The sequence below is a fragment of the Lithobates pipiens genome, unplaced genomic scaffold (genome assembly GCF_037356315.1).
Source record: "Lithobates pipiens isolate NorthernLeopardFrog02 unplaced genomic scaffold, aLitPip1_a1.2 Scaffold_97, whole genome shotgun sequence".
NCBI classification, from domain to species: domain Eukaryota; kingdom Metazoa; phylum Chordata; class Amphibia; order Anura; family Ranidae; genus Lithobates; species Lithobates pipiens.
Window position 1 is genome coordinate 672,426 of NW_027507920.1, and position 19,542 is coordinate 691,967.

A 19,542-nucleotide genomic window follows, 5' to 3' on the forward strand; every position below is an offset into this window, starting at 1 on the left:
ACACTCTAATATCCCCCTCCCACTGTCACACACTATTATTATTATACATTAATATAGCTCTGACATATACCGCAGTGCTGAGCCAGTCACATCAGTCTCTGCACCAGAGGAGTTTCTCCACCAAGTGGTGCTGTTTTGCAAGGTGCTGTTGGCTCACTCTGCTTTGCTCTCAGTTGGAGGAAACATCAAGCCGGGGCCTGTCCTGCAGGCTTCTCCCCCAGCCACCATGCAGTGGGTGGGGGGAGACAAATGTGGAGGCTCTCCAGAGGTACTGAGGCCTACTCCATGTATGTACTCCAGGATAAAGTGGTGAACAGACTTTGCTGCATTGCTAAGGAGGAACAGAAACTTGCTGTCATGAAAAAAGTTCTCAGGAAAAAGAAATCCCTGCACAGTAAGTCTGGAAACAGTAAGAGGGAAGTCTCCAAGCTGAAATTTCTGGAAGAGGCATTGAAAAAGCAGGAGAAGTTGCTCACCTGTCTGATAGAGAGCAGCAGTGTGTTTAAAAAAGTGAGAATGAGAAGAGATTCCAACAGATGAAGGAAAGTGCCTGTGCCAGTATCAGCCAGAGGATGGATACCAGAGCAACGGCCGCAGTATGGATGGGGGGAAAGGAAGTGGCTTCTCATGGTGGCCCCAGTACTACCCCTGTCTCGGGATCTGTCATGTCTGAGTCAGTATCTGCCCCCCTCCCTCCCCAGCAGCCTGGGTCATCTCAGGAGGAGGTTGAGGAAAATGGCGGATTGCTGCAGGCCATTAAAGAAATGTAATCTCCCTTCAGCGGCACAGAATCATCAGATGAGGATCATTATAAAGGAGTGCTTGCTGAAAATCTCTCTCAGTGTGGGGATGACTTTCCTGAGATTGCACATGCCAACAGATCCTTGCAATCAGCGGGGAATGCTGGATTAGCTGGCTGAGAGGAGTCCCACATGGACATTAACAGTGCAGAGCAGGAATGTAGCATGAACAAAGAAACTGCAGAGCAGGAGGGTCGTATGAACGCTGAAACAGCTGGTGTTTTTTTCTAAACAGAAGACTTTATTGGATGACGGGACTGCTGGTATCTGTGGTACTTCTGGGACTCTGGTGAGCGGGACTGTTGTTCTGTTGTGCTGGAGGGAGGATCAAGTGGTGGGTAATTTACCAAACCAGATTTCAGAGGTTCCTATGCAGCCAGTTAATATTCCTATGCCACCAGTTAATGTGCCATTTGTCCCAGTTAGGAATTATGCTCAGGCTGTGTCGGGACAAAGTCATGCTGCTGGTGGGGTAAGGGAGCCAGTTGTGTGACTTTCACCTAACGCACCTTCTTCCATTAAACGCAGGAATGTAGTACAGCTCAGGTGGGAAGGAGGAGGTATTCCACCTATCAGGAGGGTGGTTGTGGATAAGATCCTAGCCATGGGATTTAAGGCGGAGGAAATTTATGCTCTTAGGAGTCAGGCTGGTTCCTTTGACTATGATTTGTCATCCAGAATCGCTGGATCTGTTTTGGGATTGTTTTAAGCATGTGTATAGGGGCCAGCCGGACTGGAAGGGGCTTGTCCCCAAAGTTGTCTCACGACAGCCCTAGATAAAAAATGTGACTATCCTGACTAGGAATGAGTCTATTCCCCCTCTGAGGATTTATGGGTCTGGTTGAGGAGGTTTGGTGAACGTTGTGTCCCCTTAAAAAGATTGTGGATGATAGAGGAATCTGGACGGGTGGGTGGTCAGTGTCAATGAGGCTGAGTGTGTGTGGGAATGTGGTCCAGCATTTGCCCTTCTCTGGCTTTATTGGTAGAGATAGGAGTATTGTCTTCGTCCCTGGTGCCATAAATGTGGAGTCAAGGGACATTTCTCCTCTAACTGTCCAGAACAGAAGTGCTCTTTGTGTCAGGAACTGGGGCATCTGGCAAGGGACTGTAACATCATTAAATGTAATCTATGTGATAAGGTTGGTCACCCTTATAGCCGGTGCCCTGAAGCTTTGGGCAATAAGCCAGAGTTGGTGGAGGAATTTTTCCTTCTGGATAGAGAAGAGTCTGAGTTGGTGGAAGTTGTTCCCGGGGAATCCTAATGCCTCTGTCCCGTCAGAATGTGTGTCTGTGAGGACAGATGTGGTTTCAGTGTCCCCCCCCCCCCCAGTCTGTGGTTCCCCAATCAGTGTCAGAAAGTGTGGTTGCCAACTCTGTGTCAACGCCTATTGTTTCTCCTAGAGTAGTGAAGGCAGTGGAAGGTGCTGGATCAGCATGTATGGTGGTGTCAACCTCTCCTCCTCGGCATGGCAGAAGTGCAGCTGGAGGGCAGCCGACACAAAGGGGTGGAGTGAGGGATGGATTGGATTATGGGGGGGTGGGTGGGGAGGGGGGGGGGAATGAGGGTGGCTGGTGCAGAATGCAAGGTGAATGATGTGGAAGTTGGGGTGAATGATGTGGGGGGAGGGGTTAATGGGGGGGGGGGGGTTTGGAATCACATCCTGATGGCAATTAAATCTCAAAATGTTTCTTAGCCTGGATTGTGTTTAAGTTGAGGTTCGGGGTTTGTAGTCGCTTTTTTGTCGTCATTAAAATATGTTTCTTTCTATGTTATTTTGTCAGGAAACGGTTTTCTCTACTTGCTGATGTAAGCACGCTTGTTTTTGTTAAATTGTTTCTTTTTATGTAAATATGTTTTTATTTATAAGCTGTATGTTTATATGATTTTTTTTTAATAAACAAAAACCTACACTCTAATGTTCCCCCCCACAGTCACACTATTATTATTTATTCTACGTGACAATTTTCCAACTTCAATCTTTATAAAACAAATAAAGGTAAGAGGTAAATTCAGGCAACTGGAAAGCCTTTGCCGTCCGGTGAAATTTGTCCCCTCATTATAACAGGTCCTCCTTACCTCTGCCCTGATTACAGGACCGGTCACTCCGGTCCTCCGAGGTCCTCTATATTTTACGTCTTTCCAAGGAACTCCTCGGAGAAGCTGGCATCTCAGCCCAATTATCCGCTGCTGCGGCGGCGGTGCCCGCTTTCCAACATTTTCAGCGCATTAATAATTTACGCTGCGTAATTAGAGCAACCATTAGGCCCGCTTCCTGTTTTCTATCAATGCCTCATCAGTCCGATACACCCCACCCCCCCCCCCCACCCCTCACCGGTCAGGAGTCTGAGCCACAAATACACACATCTGCGCAGCTATTATACCCGCTGCTGGAAACACCGTGTCGGCGCAATGTTCGCTGCGGGGTCTCGGTGGCACTTTTTCTGCCCTCAGAGGGCAGCGGCACATTTTGCTGACGACAGACAAACTGCTGGCGGCTTTTCAGTTCCTAGAAAGTCGTTTACGAACTGGCGGCGGCCAATCCGGGGGTCCCAAAATACTCGTTTGCATGATGCGACTGATGTTTTATTAGGGGTGCCTCCGGTTTTATGTTAAAAGAACACTGCTCCGCCGCTATGCAGAACAAAGAAAGCTGGCCCAATCCGATTTCCAATGGACTCCCATGAAAAGGCAGAAGCGGCCAGCACCAACAGGGCCCCAACAGGGGCCGGCTGTGGCGAATTCGGCCAGAGGAGATCGGGCTTAAAGGCTGACTGAAGTTTACTTTTTAATCAGCTAAATACTTTTCAGCTGCATCAAAACAAAAGGAGTTCAAAGTCTTATGCCCCGTACACACGGTCGGAAATTCCGACGGAAAAGGTCCGATCGGATTATATTGTCGGAAAATCCGATCGTGTGTGGGCTCTATTGGACTTTTTCCGTCTGAGACGGAAAAATTTCAGAGCAGGATCTCAAATTTTCCAACGAAAAAATCAGATCGGACTTTTTCCGATCGTTTGTAGAGAATTCCGATCGGACAAATTGCCACGCATGCTCAGATCAAATTATGAGACCAAAGCTATTGGCTACTAGCCTCAACGTAGTCCCGTCGTAATGAACGAACGTACCCTTGCTCACTATGTGGAAGCAGTGCTCTCTCTGCAGAGATCTGACATGTGCCTCACAGAGTTTGACATGTAGCTCTTCATTTAGAGCTCACACTGTAGGAAGCATGTCAGATCTTTGCAGAGAGACCACTGCTTCCGGAAATTGGAAAGCCTGTCCCATGCCAGCATGCTGCAGAGAAGGACCCTTGCTCCCTGTGTGGAAGCAGTGCTCTCTCTGCAGAGATCTGGCATGTGCCTCGATGAGTTTGACCTGTAGCTCTTCATTTAGAGCTCACACTGTAGGAAGTGTCTCAGATCTTTGCAGAGAGACCACTGCTTCCTGAATTGGAAGGCCTGTCCTATGTCTGCATGCTGTAGAGAAGGACCCTTGCTCCCTGTGTGGAAGCAGTTCTTTCACTGCAGAGATCTGACATGCGCCTTACTGAGTTTGACCTGTAACTCAGCATTTAGAGCTCACACTGTAGGAAGTGTGTCAGATCTTTGCAGAGAGACCACTGCTTCCTGAATTGAAAGGCTTGTTCCATGTCTGCATGCTGTAGAGAAGGACCCTTGCTCCCTGTGTGGAATCAGTGCTCTCTCTGCAGAGATCTGACACGTGCCTTGCTAAGTTTGACCTGTAGCTCTTCATTTAGAGCTCACACTGTAGAAAGGGTGTCAGATCTTTGCAGAGAGACCACTGCTTCCTGAATTGAAAGGCCTGTCCCATGTCTGCATGCTGTAGAGAAGGACCCTTGCTCCCTGTGTGGAAGCAGTGCTTTCACTGCAGAGATCTGACATGTGCCTTACTGAGTTTGACCTGTAACTCAGCATTTAGAGCTCACACTGTAGGAAGTGTGTCAGATCTTTGCAGAGAGACCACTGCTTCCTGAATTGAAAGGCTTGTTCCATGTCTGCATGCTGTAGAGAAGGACCCTTGCTCCCTGTGTGGAATCAGTGCTCTCTCCACAGAGATCTGACACGTGCCTTGCTAAGTTTGACCTGTAGCTCTTCATTTAGAGCTCACACTGTAGAAAGGGTGTCAGATCTTTGCAGAGAGACCACTGCTTCCTGAATTGAAAGGCCTGTCCCATGTCTGCATGCTGTAGAGAAGGACCCTTGCTCCCTGTGTGGAAGCAGTACTCTCTCTGCAGAGATCTGACACGTGCCTTGCTAAGTTTGACATGTAGCTCTTCATTTAGAGCTCACACTGTAGGAAGTGTGTCATATCTTTGCAGAGAGACCACTGCTTCTTGAATTTGACCTGTCCCATGCCAGCATGCTGAAGAGAAGAGCCCTTCTTCACTATGCCATAACAAATGCTGTCAGTGTGCCCCCCCCCCCCCACACCCGCCGTCCGCACTTACCTGTCTCGGTGGGACAGCTCCTCGATGTCTTCTCCTGTCCTCTGCTATGATTTGACACCTGGCATCCAATCACAGCGCTTGTCGTTTCATCTGATCAGGTGACGGGTAACAGTTCCGAGCACCTGATTGGCGGATAGGCGGTTTAGTGTTAGGAAAGCGAATATCTGTTCGCTTTTCTAACAGCTGAGTGACCTGCGAGCGCTCAGCATGTCACTCGCAGGTCATATTTTTTTTACGCATATTAGAGCCTATGGCTCTAATCAGGTGCTTCAAAACTGGCCCCCGCCACTGTAGTTCAGGTGCCCTGCGCCCGGAAAGGGGCCGGGTGCCTGAATAGGGGGTGGCAGCGGCGGCCATAGATAGATTAATGCATTGCATTGCATGAATCTATCTATTGGTGCTAGAGGGGGTGGCAGGAGAGAGGGGGCGGTGACTGTGCGCACCTTATGGACGCACCATCACTGGCCCTGACCAATCCCCAACCTGGATTGGCAGGGGTCAAGCCTCCTTAAATACCTAAAGTCAGCCCAGCTGGGCAGGAGTTGTTCGGGTGGAGGAACTGGAGATGGAGTGTTAGGCTGTCTGGGCCTTTGAGGAAGCTCCCCAGTCGTTGGGGGGGGGTGACCTTGGATCAGGAACAGGAACCCCACACAACCCAAGGGGTGTCCTGAACAGGAGCAGCAGAGTAAGGCAGGGAATACTGCCGGACAAGTCTCCAGGAAGTATCCACCAGGTGTTGGTGAGTAACACACAGCCAGGAATGCTGGAGAGGCATGCCGGAGCGGATTGGGAGGATGCAACCTGAGATGGATGTAGAGCCAGTGAGGACTGTGGTGTCATGGGTGGTGGGAGCGGGCAGCTATGACCAGGAGGACTGTCAGGGATCTGAAGAGGACTGACTGGGAGCAGTAGTCCACCAAAGAGGGCAGCTAGCGTCAGGACATTTTAATTTGCTATAAAAAAGGGGCCCGCGGTCCCTGCCGAACCATGCGCCCTGGACGATTCTTGCTGGAGGGAGAAGAAGAGATAGTCTGCAGCTGGTGTTGTGCAGGAGGAAAGTATCTAGATTGTCCCAAACCGTGGAAGAACCTTTCCTGGGTATCCAATGAATTCATCGACCCCGTCCAAGTTCTAATCCCTCAATAAAATACAATAAAAACCCCCCAAAGCTGATGGACTTGTTCATTGTCTTGGAGCGTCTGGAAGTGAATGCCGGGGATGGGCAGGATGGGGCAGGATGGGGCAGGATTATGTAAAGTGCAACCTAGCGTATAGAGTGTAGGAGTCAGTACTACAACATAGCAAACAGGGTGAATGGGTCAGGACGACGAAACACGCAACATAGTGTAGAGAGTGCAAGGGTCAGAAGTATGTAAGGTACAACAAAGAGTATAGAATGCAGGTAACATGAATATAGTAAAGTATATAGAATATAGAGTGCAGGGGTCAGGAATATGGAAGGTACAACACAGCATATAGCATACAAGTTCAGGACTATGTATGGTACAACATAGTATAGAGGGTGGATGCGTCAGGACTATGTAACGTACAACATTGTTTATAAGGTGCAGGGGTCAAAGGTATGTAAGATAAAATGAGTACAGAATGCAGTTATCATGAATATGTAAAGTACAATGAAGAGTATAGAAGGCAGGGTTCAGGAAAATGCAAGCTACAGCGTAGCACATGGCGTGCAGGGTCAGGAAAATGCATAGTACAACATAGTGTATGGGAGATGGAGTGCGGGTGTCAGGCATTTGTAACATGCAGTGCAAGAATGCAGAGGTCAGGAGTATGTAATGTACAACACAGAGTATGAAGTGCAGGGGTCAAGACTATGTAATGTTATGTACAAGACAGAGTATGGAGTGCAGGGGTCGGGTCAGGGCTATGTAATGTACAACACAGTATATGGAGTGCAGTGGGCATGACTATGTAATGTACAATATAATATATGGAGTACAGGTGTCAGGACTATGTCATGTACAACACAGAGTATGGAGTGTAGGGGTCAGGACTATGTCATGTAAAACACAGAGTATGAGGTGCAGGGGTCAAGACTATGTAATGTTATGTACAAGACAGAGTATGGAGTGCAGGGGTCGGGTCAGGACTATGTAATGTACAACACAGAGTATGAAATGCAGGGGTCAGGACTATGTACTGTACAACACAGAATATGGACTGTAGGGGGTCAAGACTATATCATGTACAAGACAGAGTATGGAGTTCAGGGGTCAGGACTATGTGATGTTATGTACAAGACAGAGTATGGAGTGCAGGGGTCGGCTCAGGACTATGTAATGTACAACACAGAGTATGACATGCAGGGGTCAGGACTATGTAATGTACAACACAGAGTATGACGTGCAGGGGTCAGGACTATATAATGTACAACATAAAATATGGAGTGCAGGGGTCAGGACTATGTAATGTACAACATAGAATATGGAGTGCAGGAGTCAGGACTATGTAATGTACAACACAGAATATGGAGTGCAGGGGTCAGGACTATGTAATGTACAACACAGAGTATGGAGTGCAGTGGTCGGGACTATGTAATGTACAACACAGAATATAGAGTACAAGTGTCAGGACTATATGGAGTGCAGGGGTCAGGACTATATCATGTACAACACAGAATATGGAGTGCAGGGGTCAGGACTATGTAATGTACAACACAGAGTATGGAGTGCAGGGGTCAGTAGTAAGTAATGTACAACACAGGATATGGAGTGGAGGGGGTAGGACTGTGTAATGTGAAACACAGAGCATGGCGTGCAGAGGTCAGGACTATATAATGTACAACACGGAATATGGAGTGCAGAGGTCAGGGCTATGTAATGTACAACACAGAATATGGAGTACAGGTGTCAGGACTATGTAATGTACAACACAGAGTATGGAGTGCAGGGGTCAGTAGTAAGTAATGTACAACACAGGATATGGAGTGCAGGGGGCAGGACTGTGTAATGTAAAACACAGAGTATGGCGTGCAGAGGTCAGGACTATATAATGTACAACACGGAATATGGAGTGCAGAGGTCAGGGCTATGTAGCATAGAATGCATTGGTCAGGAATATGCAAGGTACAATATGGCGCATAGTGTGCAGGGTCAGGACTATGTGTGCTACAACATAGCATATAGCATACAGAAGAGTAAGGAGTCAGGCCTTTTTCAAGATTTAGAACAGAGTGCGGAGGTCAGGAGTATGTAACATGCACCACAGAGTATGGAGTCCTGCTCGTTGCATCAAGCAATCTTTAAATTCAATTGCGCTATTATAAATTTTAATTATTTTTGAATAAAATTCAACAATTTTATCCAGTATGGACACTTTTATCAAGTATTCAAAATATTGTGTAAAAAATTATACACATTTATTTAAAGAAACATATATAAAAATATTCAAATTATTTATATATACAGTATAGATATATATATATATATATATAAATATATATAAATATATACATCTATCTATATATATATATATTTAAAGAGACCTACATCTTTGAGATGGACAGTTTTGGCCCTAAAGGAGAAGAGGTAATGACGCATTCAGCAATCACCTTAAACTCCATTGATTGCTCCTATAGACAGTCTGGGATTTCTCGGGAGGGTTCAGTGTTGTAAATCTCTGTAACGTCAATACCGTATATTGATAGAGTCACAACGCTGATGTTCCCGCGTTGCTCGCGGGTCTGTGAGCCTCAACATTTATCCGGACTAAGCAGGGTTAACATCCACCTCTTTATAGACGTTTTAAAAAGTGAATTGCTGTAATTTACAATTGCGCTACTGGTAAATATATTGAAGATAATTCCCTCTGGGGAAAATGAGGACCAATGCACTTATCCAGCAGCAGATCAGAGTCTCAGAGGCAGCATGGAGTACAAAAACAGCAAGGCCTCCCTACCACAGTTCCCAATTCTTCTTCGCTTCATAATAACAAAATAAAAAATCCAGCAGAGATGGTGGGAGCTCCTCATAATGGGGTGCAGGTGTGCAGACCCGGGAACTCAGCACAGGGATGGTGGGAATTACCTCATAATGGGGACAGCAGGTATGGAGACTCAGCAAATCAGCACAGGGATGGTGGGCACCCTTTATAATGGGCAAAGCAGGTGTACAGACCCAGGAACTCTGTACAGGGATGGTGGGAATCCCTCCTAATGGGGACAGCAGGTGTACAGACCTGGGAACTCAACACAGGGATGGTGGGCACCCCTTATAAATGGGCACAGCAGGTGTACAGACCCAGGAACTCCGCACAGGGATGGTGGGAACCCCTCATACTGGGCAAAGAAGGTGTACAGACATGGGAACTCAACACAGGGATGGTGGGAACCCCTCATACTGGGCAAAGAAGGTGTACAGACATGGGAACTCAGCACAGGGATGGTGGGAAACTGCCATTCCTCTCCTTGACAGCGAGGTGAGAGGTTGCTAGTTCCTTTGCTCCTGTGCTTCCAGAGACCAGGGGTTAGAGTTACTCCTCTGCCCCAGGAAGGATGCTGGATCCTGGGGAGGACCCTGGCGGGGGCCCCCTGGATAGGCCTCAACCTGCGGAAGATTCTGGGCCTGGCCCAAGGAAGGATGAATCTCTGTCTTCCTTTAGACGGAGGATTGTGGAAACGCTGAAGCGGATTGAGAAGGAAGAGGAGAAGTTGGGAGCTTTGAAAGCTGAATTTAAAAAGAAAAAGCAGTTTTGTGCCAAAGTCTTCAGTAAGAAGAGACCGGCTCTGAGGCCTGAATTGAAGGACCTGGAACAAGCTCTGCGGAAGCAGAAAGAATTGGTGAGTTCTCTGAAGGAGAATAGTGGAGCTTTTAAAGAAAAATATAAAAATGAGGAGCGATTTAATCAAATGAGGAAAGGAGCCTCTTCCTGCATGGAGAGCGAGGAGATGGAAGCAGAGAGTGAGAAAGTGGGCCCGGAGGATGAGCCCAGCTCTTCAACATCTCAGACACCTGCTGAACCCTCAATGGCGGAGGCCTCTGTCCCCTTCCCTCCCCAGCAATGTGGAACATCCGTGCAGGAGGTTGAAGGTTCTGACATGTTGGATTTGATCAACAAACTGGAGGCCAGTCCAGATTCAGCTCCCCAGGAAGGTGAGGAGGAGAAGATGGACACCATTCCCAGCCCTGTGGAGGAAAGACCTGTGGAGAGAGCAGCTGCAGGTACTGTGTGTGTGCAGGATGGTGGGATCTTTAATAACAATGGGCCTGCTGAGGGTTGTGGTACTGCAGACAGTCAGCCCAGACCCATAGACAATGTACAGCAAGCAATAACATCTGCTAGTAACTGTCAGCTTCAGTCTGCAGAGAGGTCCATGGACAATACAGTGACTTTGCCTGGACCAGGCACAGCGGCTGTTCCTGTGAATGGTGGAGGTGATGCTGGGAGCAGTAGTACTACAGCTCTCCAGGAGTCTGCAGCAGCCAAGACTGTGACGGCTCCCAGGATTGAAGCTGAGTGTTCGGGGGAGGGGGTGGGTCCTGCTAATCAGAAGACTGCTATCCCAGCTGATTCAGACTCTCTGCCAGCAGGTTTGAATGTATCTGAGGACAAGACTGCAAAAGCTGGAAGAAAAACTTATGCTGGTGTTGCTGCCACAGGATCTGGGAAGGGGGAACTAGCAGGGAAGGAGCATGGGGACGTTTTATCTTTCTCCCTGTTTAAAAGGAGGAATGTTGTACAATTGAAATGGGAAGGTGATGGAAACCCCCCACATAGGAGGGTGGTGGTGGATAAAATCCTGCAGATGGGGTTTAGGCCTGCGGATATCTTCGCCCTGATCAGTCCGGCAGGTTCCTATGAATATGATTTGTCCTTTATCCGTCCCGAGTCTTTGGACATATTTTGGGAGAAGTTTGAACACGTGTGTAGGGGCCTGCCGGACTGGAAAGGGCTCATCCCCAAACTTATTTCCCGCCAGCCCCTCATTAAGATGGTGACAATACTTGTGCGCAATGAATCCATACCCCAAGGGGATCTGACTGTATGGTTGAGGAGGTATGGGGACGTCCTGAGCCCCCTGAGAAAGATTTTGGACGATCGGGGAATATGGACAGGGGGATGGTCTGTGCAGCTGAAACTAAAGGTTATTGATAATGTTGTCCAACATCTGCCATCCTCAGCTTTCCTGGGGAGGGACAGGCTGACCATCTTCTACCCGGGCCAGCCAAAGCTCTGCAATAAATGTGGAGATAAAGGGCATCTTGCATCCTCCTGTCCAGTGATGAAGTGCTCTCTGTGTCAGGGTATAGGGCATTTGGCAAAGGATTGTAATATTATCAGGTGTAATCTGTGCAATGCAGTGGGACATCCTTATAGTCAGTGTCCTGAGGCAATGCACAACAAGCCGGAGCTCATGAGAGAGTTCTTCCGTCTGGACATGGAGGATGCACAGAGCTCATCAGCTGGAGGGCCTGTGATTCCATCGGAGTCTGTGCCCATACCCAATGTGTCTCCCCAGTCTGTGCCAATACCCAATGTGTCTCCCCAGTCTGTGCCAATACCCAATGTGTCTGTGTCTCCCCAGTCTGTGCCCATACCCAATGGGTCTGTGTCTCCCCAGTCTGTGGTTCCCCAGTCTGTGCCAGTACCCAATGTGTCTGTGTCCTCCCAGCCTGTATGTAAAGTTTCAGTTGCCAAGAATGTGTCCAATCCTTCTGTGTCCAATCCTTCTGTGTCCAATCCTTCTGTGTCTTCTAAAATTGCAGAGGCAGCAAGAGGTGCTGAGGCTGGTGCATCAGGTGTGGTGCCAGTCCCCCTCCCCCGACGCTGCAGGGTTCCTATTGCAGATCGTGGGGGCCAGAGGAGTGGGGAAAATAGTGGGGAGGCTGGTCTGGTGGTAGATAAGGGAAGGGAGAGTGGGGGGGAGGGGGTTGAAGGGGAGGGTAGGTGTGGGGAGGCTGGTTGTGGTTTATCCAAAGATGATATGGAGTGGTTGGAGGATAGGAGGAGGAGGGGCAAAAGAAGGAAAAAAAGGGGTTCAGTTCCCTTAAATCCTGTAGTTTTGCCTTTGGAAAATAAGTTTAAGGTCCTGTCGGATGATGATGATGATGAGTGGGACTCGTTCAGTTCAGCGTCCTCTATGGACGATGAGTGCCAGGGCGCAACAAAGCGTGCTGGTTCTCCAGGGAGAGGGAGTAGTCAGGCTAAGAAACGTCTACCTCAATTACCCTAATGGCAGTTCCCACTCCGTTAAAAGTGGCAACCATTAATGTTGCCAGCTTGAGATCAGTAAGCGCTCGTCATATGGCCTTATTTTTGCTCAGCGAGTTTGATGCTGACATTTTGTTTTTACAAGAGACCCATCTGAGTAGTCTGGCTGATATACATCTGGCAAAGAAGGAGTGGAGACGTGGTCCCTCATTTTGGTCTCTTGCGGCCGAGCCTTACAGCGGGGTTGCAGTCCTTTTTTCTGGTATGGTAACGTGCCGGCGGGTAATTGAGGTAGAGATTGGGAGATGCATGGTCTTGGACGTCTCTGTAAGGGGGCAGGACTTGCGCCTGATTAACATCTATGGTCCCCAGACGAAGTGGGACAGGAAATGCCTCTTTACAAAGATTAAGCCTTTTCTTTTTACGGCCCAGCAGGTTATCTTTGGAGGTGATTTTAACACCATTACTAGGTCTAAAGACAGGAGAGGTTTCAGAGATAAGCTGGGCTATGACACCCTTTTTCTCAATGCGATAGTTAGGGAAGCAGGTCTGGTAGATGCGCACATTAAGCGTTGCCCAGACAGCACGGGGTTCACTTTTCAGAGAGGTAGTAGTCAGAGTAGGATAGATAGGTTTTTTTTAAAGGGAGACTCTGCTTTTTCGGCACCTGTGTGCCGGGCAGTGGAGTTTTCTGATCACTGTATTCTATCTGTGACTCTGAATGCCTCAGACATGCCACCTAGGGGGAGGGGTATCTGGAGATTGAATTCGGCCCTCCTGGAAGACGAGAGAGTAAGACAATCCTTTGAGGACTTTTTTCAAGCACAGGTAACGATCCTAGACTTTTGCAACAGCAAGTCAGAATGGTGGGAGCTTGTAAAACAGCGGACTGTTAGGCTTTTCAAGGCCATAGGAAGAAAGAAGCAGCAAGATAAGTATATCACCTACCAGCGTTTGCGGAGGAAACTTGACCGCCTTGTTTCGAATGGAGGAGATTCTGGGGCGATCTCTGAGGTGAAGCTCCTCCTTAGGAGACATGAATATGACCGGCACGCCTCTTTGGTTCAGGAGAGGGATTACGGGAAATACCATTCGCCTGACCCTTACCAGAACTGTAAACAGAGCGTAGCAGTTAAGACGGTCCATGGCCTGAAGGACAGTACGGGCTCTCTGACGAAGTCTAGGTCAGGGATCCTGGAGGTTGTCAGGTCATACTATGCCGATCTCCTGGGAGGAAGGAACCTTGATCGGACAAGGATGTTGGGTTTTTTGGACTCTACACCAGGACTGGAAAGTAATGTTCCTTTGATGAATTTGACAGATGAAATCACTGCAGATGAGGTAGTCCAGGCTATTGATAAACTGGCCATCAAGAAAACGCCAGGGCCAGATGGGTTGACAGCTGAGTTTTATAAATGTTTTAAGACGATCCTGGCTCCCTACCTTGCGGAGGTTTTTAATGGCTGTTTGCAGGAGGGTTCTCTCCCTCCCTCCATGAGGCAATCTGCAGTGATCCTTCTGTCAAAGGGTAAAGATCCTTCGATTATTGAGAATTGGCGCCCCATTAGCCTTCTTAATGTCGATAGAAAGATACTGGCAAAGATTTTTTTCTGGCGATTATCACCAGTGGCAGGCAGTTTGTTATCCCACCACCAGCACTGTTCGGTCCAAGGTAGAAGCACTTTCTCAGCAGTGTTAGCCGTCCGGGAGGCCTTGGAGCGTTGTAGGGCTGCTGGTTGGGGTAAATTTTTGCTGACATTGGATCAGGCTAAGGCCTTTGATCGGGTTAATCATGAGTACTTATGGCTCCTTCTTGGCAGATATGGCCTGGAGGGGGGTTTCATTGATTGGCTTAAGATCTTGTACAAAGGGGCTGAAAGCTTTCCGCTAGTTAATGGTTGGGTCGGGCAGCCCTTTGTGGTTGGCTCGGGTGTGCGTCAGGGGTGCCCATTGAGTCCTCTGTTATATGCATTTGCAATTGACCCCTTCATCAGAAGGCTGGAGAATGGGCCATTGTGTGGGGTACCTTTGGGCATCGCTGGTGAGCCTCCTTTGAAGGTTGTGGCCTATGCTGATGATGTTTCTGTTTTTGTCTCTGGGACTGGGGAGGCGCAGGAGGTGGTCTCAGTGATAACACGGTATTCAGAGGCATCAGGTTCAAAGGTCAACCAGGACAAGTGTGAAGCTTTCTGGATGGGTGTGGAAGGTGAGAGCTTTGTTCTCCCGGATGACTTCCCGGAGCCCCAGCAAAAAATTAGAGTTCTAGGCATTGAATTTGGCCCAGGTGACTATGGTCATGCAAATTGGGTGAACAGGCTGGAGAATGCCGATGCCAAGGTGGCAAGCTGGAAAGGTTGGCAGCTTTCCTTGAGGGAAAAGGTTGATCTGATCAAGACTTACCTGATTCCGATTTTTCTATATGTCAGTTTTGTTTGCGTTTTGCCAGCTTCTCTCTATACCAGGGTCTATACTTGTTTCTTCCAGCTGTTATGGGGGAACAGAATAAACCTTGTCAAAAGGAATGTGACTTACCTTTCTAGGCGGGAGGGTGGTCTAGGGATGATCAACCCTGTAGTCTTTTTCTCTCTGATGTTTGTGAAGTACAATCTTGGTAACATGTTGGCAGAGAGACCGCCTGGGTGGGTTGGTATTTTCCAGTCCTGGTTTAGGCCCTTTCTGCGAGACTGGGAAAATGGTGGGCCAGTGAAAAGCCTGAGGGTCAAGCATGATAAGCTCCCGGCTTATGTTGCCCCGTGTTTGAAAATGCTTCGGCAGTGGCAAGTAACGGCAGGGGAAGTCAGATCTCTTCCAAGGAAACTTCTTGAGAAGCGGATCATGAGCTCTGTTTTTTGCGAGCCACTGGCCCTGAGGGATTGCCCAAGCCTGGTTTTGGGGGTGGGTTTGCGGTTGATTAATTTGGAGAGAATCCCAATGAAGTTTAGGGATCAGGCTTGGCTTGCCTTTCATGGAAAACTATATGTGAAGGGCAACTTGAAGTTTCTTTCCATGAGTGATCGGGGCTGCCCGAGAGTGGAGTGTGGAGGAGTGGTGGAGTCCATGGATCACTTTCTACTTCAGTGCCCTTTTAATATAGAGGTGTACAAGAGGGTGGGGAGGGCTCTGAGTATACCCTTCCTCCCCCATATGAGTTATGCAGAGTGGGTGTATGGGGCTTTCCAGACTCGTCGGGATTATGATTTGGAAACACTTTTTTTAGTTAGTTTAGTAGTCCGTTATTTCACGTGGAGCGCACGGTGTCAGGTATCCTTACGGGGTAAAATCCTCCCTGTGGAAGTGGTGGTGGAGAACATTCTGGGTGAGGTTGGGAAGATTCGGGGTCTTGAGAAAGACAGGTGGCAGCAGGAGGCCTGGATAAAGGCGTGGAGGAATATCAGGGCTCTGTAGCTGCTGCCTGTTGATCTCGGGGTGTGCGGCTTTCTTTGTATTCTTCTTTCACTCCCTTAGATTTTCAGATCCAATATAATTTTGATAAAAGGCTACATGCATGGTGACGGTGATGTTCCTTAGTCTGGCTCTCCCGTAGGTATTATGTTGTGTGCAATTTGTTTTGCACTGTTTATTTTGTTCTTGTTCTTTCTGGTTTGTATAATTGTATTCAATTATTTTGTAAATATGTTTTATTTATTTATTATGTTTTTATTGTATATAAGTTGTTGTTTGTAAGATTTTCAATAAACAAAATTAACCCCTCATAATGGGGACAGTAGGTGTGCAGACCTGGGAACTCAACACAGGGATGGTGGGAATCCCTCATAATGGGGACAGTAGGTGTACAGACCTTGGAAATCAACACAGAGATGGTGGGCACCCCTTATAATGGGCACAGCAGGTGTACAGACCCAGGAACTCAACACAGGGATGGTGGGAAACCCCTCATAATGGGGACAGCAGGTATGGAGTCTCAGAAAATGAGCACAGGGATGGTGGGCACCCCTTATAATGGGCACAGCAGGTATGGAGTCTCAGAAAATCAGCACAGGGATGGTGGGCACCCCTTATAATGGGCAAAGAAGGTGTACAGACCTGGGAACTCAACACAAGGACAGCCAGAACCCCTCATAATGGGCACAGCAGGTGTACCGACCTGGGAACTCAACACAAAGATGGCCAGAACCCCTCATACTGGGCAAAGAAGGTGTACAGACATGGGAACTCAACACAGGGATGGTGACAACCCCCAATAATGGGCACAGCAGGTGTACAGACCTCGGAACTCAACACAGGGATGGTGGGCACCCCTTATAAATGGGCACAGCAGGTGTACAGACCCAGGAACTCAGCACAGGGATGGTGGGAACCCCTCATAATGGGGACAGTAGGTGTGCAGACCTGGGAACTCAGCACAGGGATGGTGGGAATCCCTCATAATGGGGACAGTAGGTGTACAGACCTTGGAAATCAACACAGAGATGGTGGGCACCCCTTATAATGGGCACAGCAGGTGTACAGACCCAGGAACTCAACACAGGGATGGTGGGAAACCCCTCATAATGGGGACAGCAGGTATGGAGTCTCAGAAAATGAGCACAGGGATGGTGGGCACCCTTTATAATGGGCACGGCAGGTAGGGAGTGTCAGAAAATGAGCACAGGGATGGTGGGCACCCCTTATAATGGGCACAGCAGGTATGGAGTCTCAGAAAATCAGCACAGGGATGGTGGGCACCCCTTATAATGGGCAAAGAAGGTGTACAGACCTGGGAACTCAACACAAGGACAGCCAGAACCCCTCATAATGGGCACAGCAGGTGTACCGACCTGGGAACTCAACACAAAGATGGCCAGAACCCCTCATACTGGGCAAAGAAGGTGTACAGACATGGGAACTCAACACAGGGATGGTGACAACCCCCAATAATGGGCACAGCAGGTGTACAGTCCTCGGAACTCAACACAGGGATGGTGGGCACCCCTTATAAATGGGCACAGCAGGTGTACAGACCCAGGAACTCAGCACAGGGATGGTGGGAACCCCTCATAATGGGGACAGTAGGTGTGCAGACCTGGGAACTCAGCACAGGGATGGTGGGAATCCCTCATAATGGGGACAGTAGGTGTACAGACCTTGGAAATCAACACAGAGATGGTGGGCACCCCTTATAATGGGCACAGCAGGTGTACAGACCCAGGAACTCAACACAGGGATGGTGGGAACCCCTCATAATGGGGACAGCAGGTATGGAGACTCAGAAAATCAGCACAGGGGTGGTAGGCATCCCTTATAATGGGCACAGCAGGTGTACAGACCCAGGAACTCAACACAGGGATGGTGGGAACCTCTTGTAATGGGCACAAACTTGGGAACTATAATACTAAAAAAAAAAAAAAAATGTTTATATTACATCGAGTGGCCATTAAAACAGAAACCCTCTCAGCAGTTACAGGCATTCACCATGCATGTCCTCATAGCAGCTTGTCTGGCTATAAGAAGAGAATGAAAATCTTCCGGTCCTCAACCTATACTACCAGATAGGAAAAAGATCTCCAATTAAAATCTGCAGACATAAATTGGTCTCAAATCTGGAAAACAACAAAGTCTGCCTCCTCGAATGTAGAGGTTCTCGAAACCAAGTATAAAGTACTCACAAGATGGTACTTACAGATTCACTTGATATATCATTTGTCAAAGAGTTACCCAATCCCTAATCCACGCTAAAACAGAAACGATCTATCTTGATAATATATCTAAATTCGAAGCCCTGTGGACACCATGGATTGAACATTTCCTACCACACCGGGCTTTGACACCTCTTTACTCTTCCCTTAAGGGCCTTTTCCCCCGTACACACGATCGGACTTTCCGACAACAAAACCGTGGATTTTTGTCCGAAGGTTGTTGGCTCCAACTTGTCTTGCATACACACGGTCCCACAAATGTTGGCCAACAATTACGAACATAGTGACGTACAAGACGTGCGGCGAGCCGATAAAAAGGAAGTTCAGTAGTCATGCTTTAACTTTGCATAACTTTGTATCATCTATTAATTTTTACCTTATTTTAATGTTTATTACTAATGAAACTTCATTTCTATTTTCTATTCCCTCAAATATTGTATTTACATATAAGACTAAACTTATGAAAACATAATAAAAAATGTTTAAAAAAAAAATCTTCCAGTCCTTCACATCTCCAATGGCACTATTTAAATTCTCAAAGACCACTGAAAAATTAAATAAAGTTAAAAAAACAAAAACAAAAATAAAACAGAAACCCTGCCCCGGTAGAAGAAACTGTCCATTATTTCTTTTATGTCTTTGGGGACTCTGTCGGAGAACACTCTGTGCTTCCTTCCTATGTCAGAGCACCTGTTGTGCCCAATATGAAAGGCTCCCGATATCGCTGTTGGAATTGTATTTAGCCTATAAAATGGAGAATATAACAGGTCAAGCTGGGACATACAAAGGTCCACACCGTCCAAAAAACACTAAATTCCCACGATGGGTTGGACAGAGCCAATAATGTCAGGTCCCAGATCTGAACCTGCAACCTCTGATGTGTTTGGTGGTCTCTCTTCTTGTTGAGCCCCTTGAGATGCTGGAAAGCTCCCTTGACAATCCCTTTGACAGTTTTGTGAACCTTGAACTCCTTGCTCCTCCTATGAACTTCCTATTTAAGCCATGTCTCTGTACTTCCTGTTTGCCAGATTATTGTGCTCTTACCAGCCAATATGTAGCTTATGCCACTCCTTCTGCCGTCCGAATCTTCACTACCACTCGCTACTGACCTTTGTTTTTTTTTCCTTAACTACACTTTTGCTTATTCCCAACCTGCAACCACTTGATATTGACCTTTGGCTTGTTTACTTACTACACTTCTGCTTGATCTCTACCTGCTATATCTGCTACTGGACCCCAGTTTGCTCACCTCCAGGTGGGGTGAATCCTGAAGACCTGGTACTAACATAGAGCAAAACCCATCTCCACCACCAGGAGCTCTACTGAACACCAGTTAGTGCTTAGAACCCCCACCTTGGGTGAACCCCTGTCATCCGCCAAGGTGACCTGCTTGGGTACTTATCAAACTCATCTGCAGGAACCTCTCTACTGCTATAGCTACTGCTCTCCTAGCCTGACCCCTGA

The 19,542-nt window shown here is 47.8% G+C and overlaps 1 protein-coding gene across 4 annotated transcripts in view; it reads right to left on the bottom strand.

The window, feature by feature from the left end:
- CNTFR (ciliary neurotrophic factor receptor) overlaps positions 1–19,542 on the bottom strand; it is a 756,323-nt gene that overhangs the window by 590,454 nt on the left and 146,327 nt on the right. The window lies entirely within an intron of this gene.